Genomic DNA, 14034 nt, shown 5'->3' on the forward strand with positions numbered 1-14034 from the left:
AATAATCCTTTAGGTACTATTTCAAAATCCTATTCGCTTTGAACAAAAGTCGCGCTTCAAATGAGGCATGCGTAAATCTCGCTAACTTTTTCGTAGTTTCTTGTAACTGCGCATGCGCTTTCACGCTTCGAGCGCAAGTATTCGGAAGACTGAGAGCGAGTGTTGTTTGTTTGGCTTTTAAGTCAGTGTAAACCACGTAACAGAGCAAGAAAGTTAAAGTGTTACTCGCTTGAGGAATAATGCAATTGTTTGTGTTCATAAAATAAACATTGTATTCTTGTGGAAAGCATCATTATCTTCGCAAAGGTGTGGTGGCTATGTTCTAAAGGAATTCCTGGTTCATCAAGATATTGTCCTAAATGAAATGTATTCTTATACAATGGATTAATTTCTGGTCAGCTATTTTTTGGTAAGTTGTTATTTTGGATATATGTGTAAAATCGTTTTTTGCAATAGTGTTTCAATAAGGTTATAGTCTTAGTTTAAGAAGCAAAGGAATATTAATTCCTTTTATCTTTCTTAAAAGAAATTCTAACTTAAATTCAAGTGCTAATGAATACCATAAATATTAACGCTTTTTAATGTAATCCAAATTTGTAGTTTTGGGCCAATAATGCAAAATGTTTAGCACATGTGATTTAACAATAAAATTATTAAAATATACATTATGTTATAATATATTTCTAATATTATGTTGAATTTTATCATCAGATTAGAATTAAAATTTAGCTCTAAATCAGGAAAGTTATATGGAGGTAGTTAACATTGAAACCGAAAATTATATTTCAACATATAAAAACATATAAAAAGATGAAGGGAAAAAAAAGTAATTTCACTTTTCCCACGTGATCTTTTTTATTTAGAATTCGTTATAATATAAAATTTATCTGGTGTTAATAATGAATTTGCAATAACTCCATAATTTAAAAGATATTTCAATAGTTCAAGAAAGATATTATTTTGATTGTTTTTCTTTTGTTTTTAGAGTTAATAGCTCATAATCACATGACAATTGAAAAATCTTGCTTTGACAGTTTGTTTCTTTCTATTGAAAGCAACTATAGTATGAATGTTGGATTTCAGATGACATGTAGTTTGTATTTTATACGTAGTTTCATTTAATTGTATTTACTTATGTTTTTTGGACACCAATAAATATTGTTAGTTTTGTTTCCGGGAAATGGCAACGGAACAACTTATTAGAAACGAATATATGCATGTAGTAAGTAGGCTTAAGAATGTTTTGTTACTTACATGAGTGATGTACTTATTTAAGATCGAAACCTATTTTCAACAATAAATGAATATTTTAGTATATGTTTATTAGTCTCTAGAGTCTATGATATTCTGGTACGTAATTTTTTTTTACACATAAACGAACACTGAACTCATGAAGTTACGTTCTCTGGCATAAAGCCCACCAGCGGCCGAGCGGTAAAGTCGCTGAACACTGGTAGTTCGGTCCGAGGTTCGAATCCCGCGAACGGGCTGGCTGCATGGGCGTTTTCGTGGTTTTCCCCATGTGTAACGTGTATACGAGCCAGTTTCCCTTAGAAAGTCCTCCACGAAAGGCATCCCTCCCCTTAGGCAGATAGCCCTCGTGTGCTTTGCCATAATTAAATACACCAACACCATCTCTGGCATAAAATCCTTTCCTAATTTTAATTAAAATGCTCAGTTTTAGAGTGAAAAAAAAAATTTGTAACTTTGCGAAAATTTTTTTTATTTTTCAAAGGTCTTTAGAGCTTATTACTACAGCAATGATTAATGAAAACACACCCAAAATTCACAAATTAATAAATTTGTATTATGTATTGGAGTTTCTTATACATGATTAAATATTACGAAAAAAAATTGAGTAGTTTCAAAGAAGAAAAGAAAAATATAAATAGCGTTCCATTTTCCGAAAATTCTCTATTTATGGAAACAAGCATATACGTATTACTTTTAACTGGGTATAGGTGTTAACAGTTAGCTGAGTTTAGCATCGCTTGAATAATGTATTATTATATTAAAATTATTAAAAAATGGTTTTGTATATTACGATTTCTAAGGATTTCATCTTATTTTGCAATTTATTTTCAATCAAAAATACTGATATAACTTTAACACGGCCTTAAAATGTTAATTATTCATTTCAAACCAGTCTGTCTTTAAGCAGTAATTTTAAAAGAAAGGGAAATATAATTTTTAACAACGGTATTACAGAATTTTTCAAGTATATCTTTAGTCAACAGTTTTAAATTTCGTAGAAAGGTTTTCTGTTTATTAAATGCAAAATTTTAAATTTCATAATTCGTTATTTCATTTTTAGGGCTACAAAACTTCCTTTACAAACTTTGAGGCTAATTGAAGAGCATGAAAATCTGTAATACGATTTGGCTTCATTTTGCTTGAAAGTTTCTTGCAATGAAACAATTTTTTTAATTAAAAATTTATTTTCATTGACAACGATATACAAAGAAATTTTATTTCGAAATTATTACGTAAGAATCTGTAAAAAGGTTAGTGGTCCAAAAGGTCTGAAAGATAGACTTAAATATCAAATGAAAACATGAAATTTTTATAAAAATCCTTGTACTTTTTAAGTATGTTGAAATACCTGCTATGATATTTCTGTTAGTAACTTCAGATAAATTTACGTGTTTTACATTTATTATCAAATTTCTCAAATAATGTCTTTGAAATATGCAATTTTTTAAATATACCTGCCTTTGTACAGATTAGTTTTCGGTGATCAAAATTTTAAATGTTATTTATTTTAATCACTCAGTTTTTACTTCTGTCACAATCAAAAGTCTAAGTAGTATTAATCGTTTTTTATAATATTTTGTTATAGACAATTCGATTTATTTTGTAAGCTGAGTTAAAAAAAAAAATGTCTTCTTACTTCATAAATTCAGTTTAAAAGTGTTCAGTTAAAAGCCGAGTTTTCCAAAATATTGTAGAGACACTAGGTTAATTGGAAAAGCCAGAGAGATGAAAAATTAGCAACCGCCTTCATCGGCAATCGAACCACGGACCTTTGGAATACCGGCCCAGCGTGCAGAACCACTACACCAGGAAGGCACGCTAGGAAAGAGGTAGAAATACTTTATATACTTCCCTTTTTAAAGGGCGACTGGTGTTTTTTGGGGACCCTATCACCAAATCTAGGATGTGGAGAATCCTCATCCAACACCCTTTCAGTTCGGAGGCCACTGTAGAGACATTAGGTTAATTGGAAACCCGGAGAGATGAAAAATTAGCAACCGCTTTCGCCAGGAATTGAAACACGGACCTCTGGAATAACGGCCCAGCGTGCAGAACCACTACACCAGGAAGGTACGCTAGGAAAGTGGCAGAAATACTTTATAATGAGTAGTGTAATTTATAATGCAAATAATATGAAAACATAAAACTATTTCCAGTAGCACATCTTAACTACAGTAAGAATCGACAAAAAAATAATTGCATCTTTTTTTTTTCCAGTTTTGCTAAATTTCAGAAATTATCTACTGAGGAACATTTTAAGGCAAAGATTCATCGCAAATAAGAATTACTTTCATCGTGTTCTTTTAGTGTAAAATATGAAATTTTTTTAAAAATTCGTTTGTATGTAGAAAACTATTTTTCTTTCCTGAAACTTAAAACGCGAAATTTTGAAACAAAAAATATTTTCTCTTCTTCTTCTTCATCTTCTTCTCTATTTGTTTACAATGCTAATTTGCGTTTGATAAGAGAAAAAAGAAATTCGTATGATAAAAACATCACAAAAATATACCTTATGCTATCAGCAGGAAAAGAACACAGTGCTATATTTTTCATATGCTTAATTGAAAATCTTCTAAAACGACGCTATTTGAATTGTTTTAATTCATCTTTTCTTGTTAATCACCTCTCTATTTTGCGCAGATACCTCTTTATCTTACACAGATCACCTCTTTATCTTGCAGAGATCACCTCTTTATCTTGCTCAAATAACAAGTGTTTCTTAAAACAGTCAAAACATTCACTGCAGCCAACAGTTTGCTGAAATAATCTATAAAATACAATGATCTTTCTATCCTGAGCGGATACCTCTCTATCTTTCGAAGATCGCCTTGCACAGATCACATCTTTATCTTACGCAGATAAAAAATGTGCTTCTTAAAATATTGGAAAAACTTTATTGCAGCCAATGATATGCTAAATAATCTGTGAAAACGCTCGAGAAAATTCTAAATGCCCTTAATATTATTTGCCTAATATTTTCAATGTGATTGTGAAATCATATTAAGAATTTCGCATTCAATCTGTATGAGAATTGAAGCTGTTTTACACCCAATCCAATTTTAGACATTTCGTTCTTTCATTATTCATTGTTTTCTGTGCATAACAAACAATAGACAGTAGCCTAAATTTAAAAATGAAAAAGGAAAAATCTACACATACGAATTTATTTTAAAAATTATCATCGCAAAAGGATCTGGTATGAAATTTGTGGATATTTAAGTCAAGGCTCTTGAAAAGTTACAGTAAGTTTACTGAGAAATGAAACTGTTTTGCGGATTTGAAACTGCAAGCTACAGGAATTAGAAAGCAATTACTTTGGAGTTTCTTTATTACTCTATAAATCTCAGGATTAAAAGTGCTGACTCTTGTTGCCTGTACGTTTTTTGTATGTGCATTAAAAAAAAACTGGACGTGTTTCTTCCCAGAAAATCTTAGAGATAAACAAATGGATGTTTTTCCGTATTAAAGCTGACATATCAGCAACTATGAGATTTTATTCTCAAAAACAGAGTAAATTCTACTAGAAAATTCTCATAAGCAGACTCGCGAAACAAACTTGTTTGTTTTAATTGAAAAGAAATTTTAAGTATTTCCTTCTGTTTAGTAAAATCAGTGTACTAATTATTTAAAACGATTATTAGCATTCTAATAATGTTTCGTTTTTTAAGAAACCATTATAACAAAAAACTTTGTAAAATGTATAAGTTATTAAACGTAACAATTTTTCCATCTGTAAACCATATAATTACGGTTTTCTTATAGATCTCATTGAAAATATTTTTGTTTTGAAAAAAATTAAATTTGAAATAAATAAACTAACAAACAGACAACAAAAAATTAAAAAACAAAAATGAGAGCTTTCAGATTTTATATATAAAAACCGTCCGCAAGCGGGCGTTTTTTTAACGTTTTGTGTGTTTGTTACCTTTATTTATTAAATAGCATGTTCTTCACAGTTCAACAGCAATATCACAAAAACGAACGTATCTTTAGAATTTCCGATACAGAGTTTCCCGGTCTGGAGATAAAAATGTTTCTTTTCTCATACAGTGTTGAATTGCTCGCTTAGTTTGTTCATTAAAAATTCGTTAAAGCTCTATAAAGTATGAAATGGATAATAAAACAAATTCCAGTTTTCAAATTTGGGCTTCCAGATGCCCATATTCGAGTGGAGAATTATGTTGTTCAAAATTTGATGCGTCTATGTAATGTGATTTTTTTCACAGTGAGAGAAAAATACATGCATTCATGCAGATTCTTCATTATTTAATCTCTTTAAATTTTATTCAGGGCTCTATTATGTGGTGGGAACACTTTGAAAAGGGAAACGCCGTTTAAGTGAACCAATACAAAAGGCCAAAACGAAGTTAATAGCCCTTCTGAGAAAATTGCCTCTTTGGCTAATAATGTATTAATCTTTTAATGATGACATTAAAAATAACGCCATTAATTTTTACGGCTAAAATAATATAATATAAAAATCTAATCAGGAAAGAACACATTATATTTTCATTACTTTAACAAACTGAAATCTATTAGACGAAAGTATAGTAATGTTGCATTAACATCCTTGCCACATTGAAATAATTTTTACTCCGCCCGTATCGATACATAAATTAAATTAATATACTCTTTTTTGTTTACCCTTCAACAGAGCATTCGTCTTCTACTTAACGTAACTCATTCTTTAACGCTTTCTTCACGCGCGAATCTTCTGAGATGAGAAAGCAAATCAGCTGCTTTCGTCACAAGGTAATGAGATAGACTTTCGCTTTAAATTAATTGCATGCCAAAAGCGAAGCGAATGATCACTAAACAGTACTTGACAAATGGCCTTCGAGGCCGTTCACCCGATGATGTTATTAATCTTTGCCACTGTGGTCATTTGCTTAAGATAATCATCTTCTTTGGCACGTAGAATGGGAAAACAACCCTGTGGTTACAATGTGTCAAATAACAGCGTGAGGGAGAGAAACACCCGTTAGCATTTCCCGTTTCATTTTCCTGATATTGAAGTCATCTTTAATAAAAAAAGAAAAAGTAGCAGTGTAGCTTTAATAAAGAAGAGAATAAAATGAATTTCAGCCATGTTAATTCTTAAGGATTTGTTGTAATACAGCTGGGAAATAATCAAAACGGAGTTCTACAGGATTTCTCAGGATGAAGACATGTTTTTAATCAAGTGCACAATGTGATTTACTTTTTAAGATAGCAATGACTTTTTCATTTTATAAAGATAGGAAAGATTTCAGTGAAATGCAGATGCTATAGTTTCATACTTTGAATGTAAGGGTTACCTTACAGGATTATCTTTTTTTTATTATTATTATTATTATTATTTACGAATTTAAATTTGCAGTATTCTCCAAAAATAATTCGTTTTCTGCAGAAAATGGAAATGTATTAATTAATTGTTAATTTTTCCATAGCTGCAGAATAAATTATAGTTACTCTTCAACTATGAGAACGTAATTTAAATGTGATAGTATGATTTACACTATACGTTTAAATATAGCATTTTAACAAACAAGAAACACTTTCCAGAGGTTAGGATAAGTTACAGGAATGTGGCAAAACACAAGAATACTATATGTCAAAGGAAAGGGATGCTTTCGTGGAGGACTTTATGAGGGAAAACTAGCTCTTAATCCCGTTACACACGGGGAAATCCCCGAAAATCAACTATGCAGCTAGCCTGTTTGTTTGCGATCGAAAAGCCTGGTCGAAATTCTAGTATGCATTGGCCTTAATCATTCCCTCAAAGGTGAGAATGAATCTCAAAGATTATTTACTGTAGTGTCAAATATGCTTCTTTCTAGAATCCTAATATCCTACAGCAGTATTTCTCAAACTGTTCCCCAAGTGGAGACCATTATATATAAATTGGAATGTTCTAAGGATCGCCTTACACTTGTCTCTTTCGAAAGCCATTATTTAGCATATACTACTAGCAGTATGAAACACAAGAGTAAGTTGCTAAGAGCAATAAACTAATATTTTAAAACAGAATTAATGAAAATTAATTTCATTTTATATTGGTATTTAGTAATTAAACTAACAAAAGAAAAATTATATATATTTTTAGTATTGAAAGGCTGTTAGAGTATGGATAATCTAAATAATTAAAAACTCAATAAATATCAGTACTTTCATTAATGAGATCGATGATCTCCCGATGCATAGATGTTCTTTGTTGTAAGCTGGTAATGCTGCATGCTATAAGCTGATGTCTACGTTTTTTGGCCGACCGGCGGCCGAGTGGTAAAATCACTGAGCACTGGTAGTTCGATTCGAGTTTCGAATCCCGAGAACGGGATGGGTGCATGAAAGTTTTCGTGGTTTTTCCTCATGTGTAATGTGCATACGAGCTAGTTTCGCTTAGAAAGTCCTCCACGAAGATATACTTCCCTATAGGCAGACAGCACTCGAGGCTTTCCCGTAATTACATAATTACAGCCTATGCTGTTTGCTGATAAGAAGCACCATATTTGATAAAAGTTGCTAGACGATTCCCAATGTGTAATTTCCAAACTCTCAGATTTTTATCTATATATTATGGTATGCACAGTTAATTTGAAATTTCACTTTTGTCTTGTTGCCTGTACGTTTTTTGTGTGTGCATTAAAAAAACTGGACGTGTTTCTTCCCGGAAAATGTTAGAGATGAACAAATGGATGTTTTTTCGTATTAAAGCTGACATATCAGCAACTATGATACTTATTCTCATAAACAGAGTAAATTCTACTAGAAAATTCTCATAAACAGACTCGCGAAACAAACTTGTTTGTTTTCATCGAAAGGAAATTTTAAGTATTTCCTTAAATAAATAATAATAAATTTCCTTAAATTAAGTATTCCAAATAATACTAATGCAAATAGTTTTGGTTGTTGTGGGCGCTATGCGTGTCACCAGATGTTGTGGACGCTGAGTCAATACATGAGATAATTTAATAACTTAAATGATAATAATAGAGTGAATTAATCATATTTTAATTCATAATAATAAAAGAAGACGTTAGGGTTACAGCATAAAGCGAACTCTTGTTTTATTTAAGTTTTCCTTGTTGCCAATCTAGGGAAACTAAACTTCGCATGAGCAAAGATAATATTATACGTAGAGGGAGTTGCTACATGGTCAATAGGCACATTATTGTACGACATTGTCATATTTAAATATATTTATTGTTGTAGCAAGAAACACCATTTTGTCATTGTCATTTGAAGAGTATCCACAGCATAATTTTTAGCCAACTAAGAAAGCCATATCTTATCCTATTCAGCAACTTTAAATTCAGTCCAGAAATGTTTCCAATTTGTGACCAGAAGCTTTGACTCAAGCATTTGGTAAATAATAAGCATTTTAATACTTCATTCAATTCAACTGAAAGATCTGGAATTTTTTAACATGTCTTCATTTACATTTATTACACAACCATTCTGTACATGGAAGTTCTAGTCTTAGAAACAGTATGTCATTTAATTTACAGGTAACATGGTGATGACGTACAATCGCTAATATAATCGCTTATATCTCAATAAAATTAAGTTTCAGCTGTGTTTTGATTTTGTTTTTATTAAAAATTAACCTCTAAGGCAAATAGTTCTTTTCTCCTTTGGTAAAAAAATTTTAACCTCTTTGGACTCGAGTTTGGCGATGACCTGATGTTGTTGATCTAAAATCAGTGAGAAAAGCAGCAGTAGTTTTGTCAAACTGACGGGTACATCTTCTCATTCGAAGTCGGTCTTTGTCAAAGCGTGACTTGTTGCACGTGCTTGGCAACAAGTGACGGTTCAAATGTGTCCCTACCGCGTATCCAGACTGATTTTCTACTTGCGGCAACATCAGTAGTTTCGGTCTGATGCACAGAACTAAACATTTGCATTCGAGTAGCATTTTAAACTCTTGTGCCCAAAAACGTCTATTCAAACCGCTCATTAGACAAGATAGTCACGTGGTGCCTTTTGTGATGCTTCTGACAATGCAAAATCATTGGCAATACACTCTTGAAAAAAAAAAAAAAAAAAAAAAAAACAGTTACCAGAAACACTATGCTACAGCACAGATCAAAATAATTTGCACAGTTTCGATGGTTGAATTGTAATTGTCTCTTTCCTAATTTCTTTTGAGGAAGTGCTTCTCGAGTTAAAGGTATCTCATTGTAAGTTGTTGCAAAAGCTAACTAACGATGTGGTCTTTTTTGTGACAGCAGAATGCTGAACCACGAACTATACAAGCTTGAATTGAAAAAAAAAAAGTACGAATAAAAATAGAACCAGTGGATATTTCAGTCGGTAATTGGCAAGTGTGAAAATTATCACCATAGTACAATACAATAAATAAAACGAAAAAAAATATTAAGCACCGATTTATTTTTTGAATATCCCCCTGTATTTTAATTCCACATTAGTATATATGAAACTGCTGTTACCTTAATGAATGTAAATTAGTTTTGTTATATATACAGGCAAAGTTTGAAATCCGGCAGTCCATAAATTGCCCAGGCATTGTATATAATGCCTAAAACTAGCCGGCAAAGTTGGAAACGATTCATATTTCAGACATTTCCTAGGCATTCTATAGAATGCCAAATGACAAACCGGAAAAGTACAAAATACATTTTTTATCTGTTTCCAAGAGCCGAAACTACTTACCAGAAGTTAGTAAATGACATAAAAATGCCAAAATGACTACTAAGAAGGAACCGCGGGACTACTGCTGGGTACTGAATCGCTAGGAAGTGATGTTTGTGGAAAACAAGAGTACATTCGATTATCCTGTTGAAGAAAGCGTCAGTACTGTACAGTATTACGTCACGGATAGTGAGTTTTTTCCCGTAGTTCATGAAAACTCATTTGAGTAATGCACGCAGACGACGTGACAGAATGTTGAAAGAACGTTCAACCAAATGCAAAAACGTTGCACGTAATGGTGAACTGTACAACCACCTTTATGAAAAAACAAAAGGGCAGATCTGGCTTAGGTACAGCTTTAAGAATTTTAATTGGTTTATTACATTGAAATTGGATTGTAATGATATAATCACTTCCATAATAATTAGAATGTCTCCATAATATTTCCATAATATTTTAGAATGTCTTTCTTGCCGTCCAGACGGTACAGTGGTTACGGTAGCCGGCTATGATATACCGAAGGGTCTGTGTTCGAATCCTGGAGAAGGCAAGAATGTAAATTATCTGTCCCCTCATAGGAGGTAACAGTAGCCGCCTATTAGATGCCTCCACAATAAAATTGTCATCACTTCCGGCCTTAAAAGTGGCCAATGCAGAAAGGCGAGTGCCCGCTGTTCGATTAAAAAAAAAAGAACATGTTTATTTTAGAATTATGTACATTGTAAAAATAAGTTTAGAAAAAAATTTTAAATTAAGTCCATAACCCATGAAAAGATTCTTTCAAAAAATAACTTTCTAATTTTCGATGAGAATTTTCATTGGTTCTTTTGCAACAATCAGCCTAAGGGTTTATAACCCAGAGATGAAGATCCAAAAAAGTGTTATGAAGGTTTAAATCCTAAAAATTACTGAAAATGGCAAAAAAAAAACATGTTTTTTTTTTTTTTCAGTATTAGTAAAAATCTGGATGCGGGATCGAATCCATTCAGTTACTGATACTACTTACTTTGTTTTAAAACGCGAGCTTTCGTGTCTAGGAAGACGGGTTTTCTAAGCAAAAGCCCTTGGTGACCGCTTCGCTCTACTAAGTTAGTGCCTGGTTGGTTTTGCACGCAGGTCTCTCTTTTCCGCTCCACCAGGGACTTCTAGTCTTGTATAGGTGGTGGACAAACGACGCGGACGAGTGCTTCAATCCTCTGTTTCGGCACGGCATTGCGATTATATAAGCAATGGTTTGCTCAAATCGTTACGGAAGAACTGATTTTGGTATCACAGAAGCAGTAAAAAAGAGCAGTAAATTTTACGTAATTTGGGGCTTAAAAATTAATTACCTAGACTCATAAATTGATCTTGTTAATTTCTTTGAAATCTAGGTCTTTAATTTGACAGCAAGGTCACTTTTTAGAGCGTTACGAAATTTACTTTCCTCTTTATTTTGAATTTACAAACAGCAGTCATTTTAGACTAATTTTCAATCGATTTAAATTATTAAAAAATTGACCAAAAGCCTGTTCCATGTCCAAAGAAAAGTTAACTTAGAAGGGCTATTAATTTCGTTTTGACATTTTGCGTCGATGCAGTATAAACGGCGAATCACTTTTCATATTGTTTCCGCCAAATATTTTTCCCCTGTATTATATTTAAAGAAATTAAATAATGAAGAATCTGCATAAATATATGTATGTTTCTCGCACTGTGATAAAACAACGGTACCTAGAGCCATCCAATGTTGAATAACGTACGTCTCCATCCGAATATAGGATTCTGGAAGCCCAAATTTGGTTGGTTTGGTTTATTTAATTATAGCAAAGCACACTAGGGCTATCTGCTTAAGGGGAGGGATGCCTTCGTGAAGGACTTTCTAAGGAAAACTGACTCGTATACACAGCCCAAATTTGGAATTTGTTTTATTATCTGTTTCATATTTTGTAAAACATTTACAAGTTTTTGATTAAGAAACTCAACGATTTCAAAGCGAGCAATGGCAACACTCTACGGGAAAAAAAAAAAAAAAAAAAAAAAAAATTTGATCTCCAGCGCGTGAGATTGTGTATCGAAAGTTCTAAAGATATGCTCTTTTAAATATTTTGCGATATTGCTGTTGGATTGAATTTTATGGCTAAGTTCGAAGAACATGATTTTTAATAAATAAAGTAGCACACACCCACACACACAAAAAAAAAAAAAAAAAAAGAAAAAGAAAAAGAAAAAAACGCCCCTTTGAACGTAATATAAAATCTGAATGCTTCAGGTTTTTTTTTTATTATTATTATTATTATTTCACTTAGACGTCTTTGTTTATGCTTTATAATTCGAAATTTCAGACCTATGCTTTTAATTAGTTCAGTTCTTATTTCTTAAGAATAAATCATTTTTCATTTAGGAATCTAGAATCTTTGCTATCATATTATACAAATATAGTACGATTTTAAATTTCTATTAAATGAGTTTAAAAAACACTGTTTGCGTTGACTTTATTGGGAAATAGCAGATGTGACTCAGCTTTTCCTTAACTATAAAAAGAAGCGCTCTCGGATTTTTCTAAATTACAATAATAATAATTTTAATTGAGCTTACCATTAATAAAATGCTTAAATGCATTACCGTTAAAGATTATTTCTCTGTCTGAGTTAAAAAGGCAAAAAAATGAAAAAATTTCTGAATTTTCTGTACGTACTTTTTGAGTCAACAAATTTCAGAATATAAAATCACTTTTTAGTTATTGATATTTTAAATGCATCCAATGTTCTTTGAACGAATATGGTTAAGTTATGTAATTGATACCAAATTATGATCTCCTGCAAAGCTAAGTTTTATTTTGATCGATTTAAAAAATTTTAATAAAGCCATGTAAATATTATCATTTCACAGATCGTAATATGGAATCAAAAATGCATTAATACTCATGTACTATTAGGTCTACTGTAAAATTGAGGGCCATAAGCATTATGCATAGAAATTCGCAAATCTGCAGTGAAATTTTATATGAATATGGAGATTTAAACCCAGAAATTGCCTCCGATTTATTGTTCATCAAGTGCTGTTTTTTCGTAACTAGCTTTAATATTTTTATTTAGTAGCATGTGACTGAAATTATCAAGAAGAGACTACTCATAAAAAATGCCTGAAAGCTTTCAGATTTTACATTACGCCCAAAGGTTTTCAAGTGTTCGGTAAATGTTAGCTCTTCAAAAATTTAAGTTACAATTTTAGGAAATTACCCGCTCACAGATGTATCTATCATTCCAGTTGCAACCCACCAGCGGTCGAGCGGTAAGGTCGTTGAACATTGGTAGTTCGGTCCGAGGTTCGAATATGAACGAGCTAGCTGCATGGGTGTTTTCGTGGTTTTCCCCAAGCGTAATGTGCATACGAGCCAGTTTTCCGTAAAATGTTCTCCACAAAGGCATCCCTCCTCTTCGAAGTTTTGCCATAATCAGTTAAACCAGCAGTTCTCAAATTTTGACTAACGCCAGCCATCTCAACAAAAATTGAAAAACTTTAGTACTACCACTACTTTTACGACGATTATTTTTGAATTTCTCAATAGAAATATTTAAAGAAATATATTTTGCCATTTGCACAACCTGTTGACTATTTGTATTAAATATGCACACGTTAAAAGATATTAAAAATTGGTTACCATTTTAATGATCAAAATTCAAGTTAATACTTTAATTCGAAAATTGATTGTGAAATTTGGGCCTGTTTAAGAGAGATCAGTTTCCTTATGTCTGGTCATATTTCACTTAGCTGTAACCGTAAATTAGAATCCACTTTTAATTTTGTTCTGTATTTTTTTTTTTTTTCAAATATAACATGGAAGAAAATCTTTGTTCCCACAAATAGGTTGTGCAAAAAGGAAGTAAAATTTTAATAGCTTTATTTGAAATGTCTTTAAATTCGTTTCAGTTCAGCCTGAAGTTAAGGAGTGTGTTATTTTTGAAATCTTCAGTTAGTGTTCAATATCAGAAAATTTCTATCAATTGTTCTTTATCTTCATGAGATTTTTGAATTTAATAGTTAAACACACTTTGTTTACCTATTTTTCTTCACACCACCTATTTTTCTCTCGCGTACCACCGGTTGAGAATCGCTAAATAAACTAAACCAAACCATTTCTGTTGCAGAGTGCTAACATAGAATACA

At 31.8% G+C, this 14034-nt stretch overlaps 1 protein-coding gene across 1 annotated transcript in view; it reads left to right on the plus strand.

The window, feature by feature from the left end:
- Window positions 1–203: 203 nt before the first annotated feature.
- The window catches only part of LOC118203526 (uncharacterized), a 294354-nt gene continuing 280523 nt past the window's right edge, over window positions 204–14034 (plus strand). Inside the window, exon 1 of the mRNA XM_085823275.1 lies at window positions 204–409. The gene's annotated coding sequence lies outside the window, so the exon portion shown is untranslated. The remainder of the gene's footprint in view (window positions 410–14034) is intronic.

Source organism: Stegodyphus dumicola, chromosome 9 (assembly GCF_044657685.1).
Source record: "Stegodyphus dumicola isolate Sdum_Otavi_A_Nest chromosome 9, ASM4465768v1".
NCBI classification, from domain to species: Eukaryota; Metazoa; Arthropoda; class Arachnida; order Araneae; family Eresidae; genus Stegodyphus; species Stegodyphus dumicola.